This window comes from Erinaceus europaeus, chromosome 9 (assembly GCF_950295315.1).
Source record: "Erinaceus europaeus chromosome 9, mEriEur2.1, whole genome shotgun sequence".
Classification (NCBI taxonomy): Eukaryota; Metazoa; Chordata; class Mammalia; order Eulipotyphla; family Erinaceidae; genus Erinaceus; species Erinaceus europaeus.
The window spans coordinates 17,488,958-17,498,453 of record NC_080170.1 but is presented as its reverse complement, the minus strand read 5'-3'; the positions used below and the strand labels follow the sequence as shown (position 1 = coordinate 17,498,453).

Here is a 9,496-nt window from a genome sequence, read left to right as displayed (position 1 = left end):
GAACAGAAACCTATATCGGACAGGCATTTTCAAAAGAACTGGCATAAGACATGGAAAACAAAATAGGCAAGCAGCAATAACCAGTGTGATGCCAAGGGGAATATTTCTTGTCTCAAAGGGCAAGGCCTAGCAGGCAAAAGGGCATTTCTTGCCTCTGGGAGTGCTTCATGCCTCTGGGGGCATCTCTTGCCTCAAAGGGCATTTCCTGCCTCTGTGGGCATCTCTTGCCTCTTGGGGCGCTTCATGCCTCTGTGGGCATAACCTAATAAGGAGGGGGAGTTTTCTGCCTCTGGGGAAGAGCCTGCAGGCGAGGGGACATGGTGTATAAAGTCTCAAGGCAATTGGCTGAAGTTAGTCTTTGAGAAACACAGCAGCGTGTACCAGTAAGTCCGATGGAGGTGTCAGTCCAAAGTAGCTGACCACAGAAGAAAATGCGAGAGGATGAAATGCTGCACGTCTGTCTCGATGGTGAATGTCGGCCACCAAAATTCTGCTTTTCTGTAGAGAGTGAGCTTTGGAGTCTGTGAATCTGTTTCTTCAGGTCGTGCCAGGTCTCATCATTGGTTTCCGGGGGGTGTGTTTGTAGTCATTCCATCTTGTGGGTGATTTCAGAGAACAGGGGTCCAAATGGATTTCCAGGAATTTTCATTTGAGTAGATGCTTTTTCATGTGAAGACTTGACAGCTGAAATTCACTTACTTGTCAAACAAAACTTGTAGCAGATTAGAAGTTTACTATAATTGATAACTCCATTAAAATTGGAAGTCCTTTCTAGTATGATTTTAAGGTTTGTTTAAACAGTTTAAACTCAATATAATGTGGAAAGGTAAACAGAAGAACCACAGTTAAAAGCCTCAGGCATGAGAATAATTAACATAATCATTGCACTATCTGCCCCACCCATAACTCATACAGTTTTCAGGATTAAAGGTTTCAGATTCATGTCGAGACATAAAAGAGAAATCAAAGGAGGGAAAAAACATTTTTTTTGGATTGTTTCTGGATGTCTCTAGAAATCATGGCTGCGTCCAGCATTTTTTTTAAGTCAATGTCAAACAAAAATTCAGTCATTCAAATCATTCTTTTATGAAACGCAACTTGAACCAGATTATCAAGATCTCACCATGTAGGATTAAGAGTCCCCAGAGGCCGTCCTAGTCCAAAAAACTCCTCGAAATTCCATTTAGGGTGCTTCTGACTGTTCCTGCTGGATTGCTGCAGGCACCCATTTTTAAAAGCGTCTTCCCATTGAAGAAAGAATCCAATCAGGAGAGTAGAACTATCCACGTGTCTCCATACTTGGGAACTGCCAGGGTACTCGAGAATGTTCTTCAAATTGGAGTAGTCCTTCTCCATGGGAAACATGCGAGAAGAAGTCCAGAAAGTCCCAGTGGAAATCCCCACACATATCCCAAGGTCTACGATCACGGTCATAAAGAACCAAACTGTGGCCCGGAGAAAAATGTAGTCCTTTTCCTCAGGAAACATGGGAGAGGGAATCCAGAAAGTCCAAGGAGAAATCTCAGTGCATCTCCCAAGCTCTATGATCCCGGTCATAAGAAACCAAAGTTCCCGGTCAGGGAACCGAAGTGTGGCCCAGAGCAAAATGTTCCAGAGACAGAGTAACTGTCTCATAATGAAACAGTAGAGGCTTTGGCAAACCTCTTCATAAGTAGAAGAGAAGACCATAGTGCATAGGTAGGCAAAGTCTTCACTTATCTGGGAGTTGTGCAGGTCCAGTCCCACTTTGTAGCGCCATATGTTGTTTTCGATGGTTTATGTTTTTTTCGCCAGGCTAGCTTCACGGGCGGGTAACAGACGACCAGGGACTCATGGTTGAGCTGTAGGCAGTATCTCTTTATTCATGCAGGACGCAGCACAATCTAAGATGAGCTAAGCTAAACTCAAGGTACCCTAAAACTCACAGTAAGTGACCACACCCTTCACCAAAATTCTATGCTTTGTCCACCCCATGTAACCACCATAAAGAATTACCCCTTTGTTATAAGGATAAATGTTTTTCTTGATATTTTTTATAATAGAAAGAAAAATAAGAGTACCTCTCAGCTCTGGGATAGGGGTTGAAGCAGACACATGCACACATGATGAGCATATAACACTGCAATGTGAGAATGAGAACATGTCCTAATCAACTTGGAAAGAGAAAGACCAAGAAGGAAGAAGGGTAGAAACAGAGGAGAAATTAGGACAGAGAGTAGAGATACAAACATAGATTAGATAACAATAACATATATATTCTATAAAATAATCCAACACTGTTAAATATTATTTTATTCACTTTTAAGAAAAGAAAACTGGAGCCAGGAGATAGCTGAGGAGGTAGAACACCTGCCTTGCTAATTATATCTCAGATCCAAAGACTGGGGAAGCTACGTAACACCACACAAAGCACCATGGGCAGCACTGTGAGAGCTTCATGGATGGTGGGCAATGCTCTGTTCTCTCTTCTTCTCTCTGCCTCTTATTTCTAAAAATATAGAATGAAAATTATTTTGGAGGCAATTCAGTAGTCCTGTACATGCAAGACACACTACATTCTCCTCCATTTAGAAATCAAACTAAATGAGGAAACTGAAATCCAGAGGAAATATATACTAATTTCTGTCCATCAGAGACAGAGTCCAGCTTGGCCTTCCTCTACTGAGTCTGTCTTAATTCAAGTCGCTCTAAGGAACTGCAAAATAGAAGAGAAAGGAATCAGGTAAATAAGGCACTGGTGTAAAGACTAGCTCTGAGCAGAGTTCTCACCACCCCCGGCATGTCCGAGCTCTGACCCTACTTCAGCCAAGCAACTCAGGGGGCACTTCTGTGGAAAGAGAGCCTTCTTTCAGCTATCACAACAGGTACAGAAATTATATTACACCATATGCAGATGTACACATATACGTGAAAATTAAGCCATGAAGCAATTCAGCAATATCATCAATGCAAGAGGCCCTGACCTCCTTTAAATTGCAGCATTTAAAATAAATGTAAAATGGAAATTGAAACACAGAGGAGCTGAAAGACTCAGCCAGGACCTTAAAGGAATGAGACTCAATCGAGCGATAGACTCCACAATGGACCTGCCCTGAAATCACTCTAAAGAAACAGCAAACACCTTCTGTACCGAACAATGGTTAAAGAATAGGGAAGCTATCAATAGGGGGTTGGATATGGAGTTCTGGGGGTGGGATCTTTGTGGAAATGTACCCCTCTTATCCTACAGTCTTTTTAATATTTCCATTTTGTAAATAAAATTTTTTAAAGATAGAAACACGAAGGGAGGAGGTGCAGACCAGGTGTGCAGACTGATCTCTGAGCAGTCTTCTCAGCACATCTAGAGTGTCCTGGCTACAACCTGCTTCAGTACAAACAGCAAGAGCAGTATTTGTATGGCGTCAACACCCTGAGTTCTGGAGTTCTCATAACAAGAAGTGAAGGTTCCAGGATATTACCTTGCCATGATTTCACATGAAGTCATGCTCAATCATATCTGCTCGCTACACACACACCCCAGGTGGATGCCATGGAAGGAGAAAATGTGAGTTTCCCACACACAGTTGTCCTCTTGGGCTTCTCTGATCATCCCTGGCTACACATGCCCCCCTTTGGGCTGGTCCTGGTCTCCTGTACGCCCACCCTGGTGGGCAATGGGCTTCATCAACCTCCTGTCCCTGCTGGACCCCAGACTCCAGACCCCCATGTACTTCTTCCTGAACAACCTCTCTGTGTTGGGACTCTGCATCACTGTACCCCAGCTGCTGAACAACTTCTGGGGACCAGACAAGACAATTACATCTTGGGGATGCATCACCCCGGCCTACCTGTTCACTGGTGTATAGTGACAGCTATTCTGTAATTAATTAATTATTCCTGGAAAATAAGAGAAATGTGAGATTACTAAATACTTTACCTTTGATTGGTATTTCCTTCAGCCATTAGGCTGAGAAATACAGGCATGAGTTCAGACAAAACCAAAAAGAGGAGGTAGGACAGATGTAATATGAGAGTTAAGTGATCTGCTTCCTCCTGCCCCTGTATGGAGCCAATGAACCCCATATTTGTGAAAACACAGTGATTCAGCCTCTTGGCCTGCTGGCTCCCATGAACTGTGAGCACCGTGAGCACTGTGATGCCAGAACTCATCAAGCTCATGTCACCTAATACCCTTGGAAGAGCTAAATAAGCAAATTCTAGGAAAACTTGTTATATATCTCAACTGTCATGTCTTTAAGAGAGAATGGCACTTTCCTGTCTGAAGAGAGAATTCTGTCATTTACCCAGAGAGAGTGTATCTCTTGCTTGAGGTCATGGGCTTCTATGTCTGCAAGAAGCAGTGACTCATGGAATAAGCACATTGGAGGCTAACACTGAACAGCTGACAAAACTAGAAGTTAAATTAGGAACATGAAAAAGTTGAAAAGTTGGACATTTCAGACGCATTGTAATGTCTGGCTGGCGCACTGAAAACAAATCCAAAGTGTGTTGTGGACTTGTGTGCAGGAACATGAGAGCAGAGTTCAAGTGGGTACAGAACAAATCACCATCCAGATCAAAACCCTGTCAGGATGTCCCCAGAGACACCAAGACAGCACCTTGACCAGCTCTGCCCTGTGCCTCATTGTGAGTGCCTCCATCAGAGGCTTGACCTCCTGTTCTGCAGGTAAACGGAAGCTCTGCTCTGCTTCTGGAGACTCCAGCAGCTCCAGAGGCCATACTGGTCCCTCCTCAGCTAACAATTCTTGGACGATCAGTTCATTTGGATTCCCAGTCTACCAAGTTAGAACAGAAGTCAAAACACTCCCATTCATTCCCATTTAATAGAACACAGGAAATCATTACTGCAGACATTAAATCATTTCTGATAGAAGTACTACTGATGGGCAACTTCTCATTCTAAGAATGGATGCCTATGTTCTTTATCTTGATTTCAAAGTGCAAATATCACAGGGAAAAGTATCTGCCTTATCTGAATATTGTTAAATCAGTCTCCTAAAGTAAATTTTCAATCAGGAGATAGATCAGTGCTAGGGCAAGAACTCACATACCTGAAGTTCCAAGTCCAAATCACAGCACCATATGTAATAGCAGTGAACAATGAGTGCTCACTCTGTGCAAATAAAAACGTATAAATGTTTATCTTATCAGAACTACTGTACCAATAGAAGTAATTTGCTGCAGAAAGTTTTTTTACTTTTTTAGACAAGGAGAGAGGGTTAACAGTAAGAATGTTTTGTTTACTTTGGTTATCTTTTTTTCAGTTCTGGAAATTGAACCTGGCTCCCCGGAGCCTTAGACATGGGAGTCTGTTTGAGTCACCTTTATTCTATCTGGCCAATCCTGAGCTAAGTTTTCTTAATGATTCAAACAAAATGCAGATTTTTACATGCTTAAATGGAGGATTATGAGAAGATTAAATACATGCAGTGAATAACTTCAGAATTGCTAATAGGGCAAATTGAGTGCAGTTTGTGGCCTCTTTAGATTTGTGTTTCGGTGTCCTGGTGAGATGTCATAATGACAGGAATGTGAAATTAAAGAGACGTCTCTGAGCTTCTGGTGCCATGACAGATGGTTGGTGCTCTCCACTCAGTGTTGGTAGACAGAGTTTACTTAGTGCTCTCAGCTGGGATCATTAGCATAGTTTCCCCCAAAGTCACAATCTAATACTCTGCTTCAATGTTTCTCATTGTTACAAATATTTGTGCATTCAGCAAAAATTGTTGGTAAGTATGCAGCCGTTGTAAGGCAAAATAAAAGTTAGAGAAAAGGAAATTTCTGAGTCTGCCTCAATGTTCTGTAGAAGCCACAGTGACTGTATCCAGCTGAAGAATCATCACACAAGGAGTGACAGGTTCCAACACTTCCATTCAAATGGCAATTTTACATGATTACAAACAAGAGTGTTCCTTGCTCTAGTTGTTCATGGAGAGTGAAAGAAATGTTAAAAGTAACACACAGTCTTTTTGCATGTTCCTTTAAATTACCAGCTGCAAAGATGCAAGAGCTGAAATGAAGAGATACCTGGTATCAGAACTCTAGGTTCAATATAAGCAAGTATACTGAAGTATACTCAGTGGAGAATGGCAGGACACATCTAAGCAAAATGTGATGTGAGAAAGATGTTCTTCCTCCCTGCAGCTGTGTGTGGACCCTGACACCCACACTTGTGACCATAATGTGACACCACCCCTTGGTCTTCTGGCTTCCCCAGGGACTGCCAGCGCTGTGAGGGGAAGGGAAGGGTGTTGTTCATGTCACCTGCCTAGACACATCAATGTAGGAGTTCCTTGTGCATGTGTTCTCAGAATGTATTTTCATTGTCTTTATGAGACATAGCATTTTCAATTTCATGGAAATACTCTGTGTTCCATTCTCTACCCCCTGCATGGAGTATGGATGTCAGTCTCTCTAAGAAGCAGAGACTCTTGGATCAAGCATACAGGGGACATGTGATAAATGTTTGACATTCTGGAAGCATTTAATTTAGAATTTCATAAAGTCTGGGAAAGTGTGACATATCAGAAACATTCTAGTCTCTGGAAAATAGCAATAAAATGATTTGAGTTATTCTGTGCACATGGATACACAGAGTTATGATCAATGTTAAACCAAGTACAGCAAAAAAAAAATCCGCATCAAAATTAACACCTCTGCCCTGCCCCCACCCCATTGATCTCCAAAAAAACCAATGCACCCTATCAGCAACCAGGTTCAGACTCAGAGTCACCTCTAACTGCATGTCAGTGCTCTTGTTCTGGAGAAGAAGAGAAAATGTTGGCCCTGACTCTGCCTCCCACCTCTGGTCTTTTGCTCTTTGAGTTTCCTCTTTGAGCTACAAGATCAGAGCAAAGCAGCAAGATGTTAGAGACATTCCTCCCAGTCCCATTTCAACTAAGTAAAATCAGATCAAACTGCTTTCCTCTGCTGAATCAAATCAAGGAGGTAGCATTATTGCTTTTGCCACTGCTGCTGAATCAGTTTTATTTCTGAGAAACCTCAATAAAACAAAACCACCTAGCACTTCTTACTTAGTTACTTGCTTTAGTAAATAGTCCTCAGAGATATTTTTAAATAAATAAAATTTCTGCTGGGTGCTTAATCCAATAGGATTTCTGAGGCATCAAGCCCAAATCTGAGCATGACTTATCAGGGGGCTCAGAGGTGAATTTCTCTTCCTCTGTTTAGCCAAGCAGGAAATTAGTCTAAATACAAATTTATAAAAAAATATTACATATCAAAGAAAATATCTTGTGTACAGAATTTTCAAATCATATTGACTGAAAAATATGTATTACTAACTTTAATAAAATATTTCCTGTTAAATAAAGGGAATATTTACTGAGCAACACAGTGAAATTCTTTTGGGAGCCAAAATGCAGTCTCAGCGCTTTTGAGACCTGGATCTGGCCTGAGCACCTACTGGCTGCTATCCCACGTCACTGTGGTGCAGTGCATGATCTCTAGGCCTGATTCTGCTTGTCTGTGAGCTGGGGTGACAATCTCAGTCAAAACCCACAGGATGTCTGTGAGAGTGATGGACACAACAGTCACCTAGAGCTCACAGTGCAGTGCCAGTCAGAGGGTCAAAGCTACTAAGAATTTTTGATGATGGTAAATGATATGCATTCCCTCCAGAGCTGTACTCTGTGGCCAGCTGTCAACCATTCTTCATTGTTAAAAACACTCAACAATTAAAAGAGTGCAATTATTGGCTATGAAAAATGAAAGACAAGCTGTGAGTAAGTCTCATGGTTCTATGAAAGCCACCAATGCTGTTTCTGCCAGAACTATGCTCATACCAGAAGGGACCTTTGAGTTTCAACATTTCAATTACCACTTTTAGTATCACATAACACAGAGGGCACATGCTTTTTATTATTCCACAGAAAATTAAAGATCTGGTAAACTGACAAACATATTACCTTTCTAAATTTCCTTGAGCCTCTAGCAGGAGACATGTATGTACTGAAATGGACAGACAGCAGGTTTAAAAACAGAAACCAGACTTTCCACCTTCCACAACCCACAAAGATCTTTGGTCCATACTCCCAGAGGGATAAAGAATAAGGAAAGTTCTAATGGAAGGAAGGAGATATGGAACTCTGGTGGTGGAAACCGAATTGTATGGAATAGTATCCTTCTTATCCCATAATCTTGTCAATCATTATTAAATCACTAGTAATAAAAAAGTGTCCTAATAAAATGTATGAAAGGAAAAAAAATCCACATATCAGTCCTGGTCAATGCATTAAACACAGAATGACAGAACAGATATAAGGTGTTTGGTGGAGGGGATGTGCTTCATCATCCCGGGTGTGGACCCTGTTCACACACCTGTGACCATGTTCTGGCACTGCCTCTGGGCCTGCTGTCTCTGCTAGGGCTGGGGCCTTTGTGTGGGCAGGGACTAAAGCTGGCTCATGGCTACCTGCTTGCAGGGTGCCAAAGTTTTTCGAGTGGTGAAGTAAGGCTGCAGGTGTCTCTCTGGCTATCTCCCCCTCTATATTTAGCCATCTCTATTCAACAAATATGTAAATATATTTTTAAAAGTTGTAAATATCAAGAAAGACCTAAAAGAATTAGAGGGAAATAATTTAGGGGTAAACAATATCAGGGGAGGGGAGAAACAGGCGGTTGAATGGTGGCATACCAGTTTGAACCCACACATTATGATGCTCAAGGACCCAGGCTCAAATCCCTGATCCCCATCTCTAATGAATTAGCTTTACAAGTGGTGAAGCACTGCTACAGCTGCCCTCTTTACCTCGTATCTCTCTTCTCTCCTGATTTTTCTTTCTTTCTATCCAGTAAATATATTAACTAAAAAATACAAAGGTGCAGGATATCGAACTTCTCTTAAAAAAAGATATTTGGAAGAGTTAGTCAATATCCCTAAAACAAATTCAGAACCTATCTGAATCGTCTTGTGGGCTTAATAAGTGCACAACTATAAGCACCCCTGTGAATAAACACAGGGACAAGGTAAAGTAAAATCAAAATCTCCACAGAAGACTGCAAGGAAACCCAGGCATTACCTCAGGTATGAAGGACGACTTCACAGTGATGGAAATTTCCACCAGAGGGTTTCGTTCCTCTAGGAGCTGAAGGAACCAGAGCATGGACTCTTCATCCAGGAGACTCTCCACTGACTCCAGGTCTCCCTGCAGACCTCTGCTAATCCATTTTGGTGAAGCATAGGTGCTTTGGCAGCTGGAGGCTCAGACAGATATTTCTCTCCAAATGGAGTACAAACACCTACCTTGCTCAGTCTGTTCAAAATGCACCTCTTCTAAGGAAGTTTCTTTAAATTAAGTCAAAGTAAGTTCTTTAAAAAAATGAGTTAAGGTGGAGTCGGGCAGTAAGTGCAGTGAGTTAAGCGCAGAGGGTACAAAACACAAAGATAAGCATAAGGATCCCGGCTTGAGCCCTCTGCTCCCCACCTGCAGGGGGGTCGCTTCACAAGCAGTGAAGCAGGTCTGCAGGTGTCTGT

The 9,496-nt window shown here is 42.0% G+C and overlaps 1 pseudogene; it reads left to right on the top strand.

Annotated features, from left to right (window-relative positions):
- Positions 1–392: 392 nt before the first annotated feature.
- LOC132540288 (olfactory receptor 2C1-like) overlaps positions 393–9,496 on the top strand; it is a 42,206-nt pseudogene continuing 33,102 nt past the window's right edge.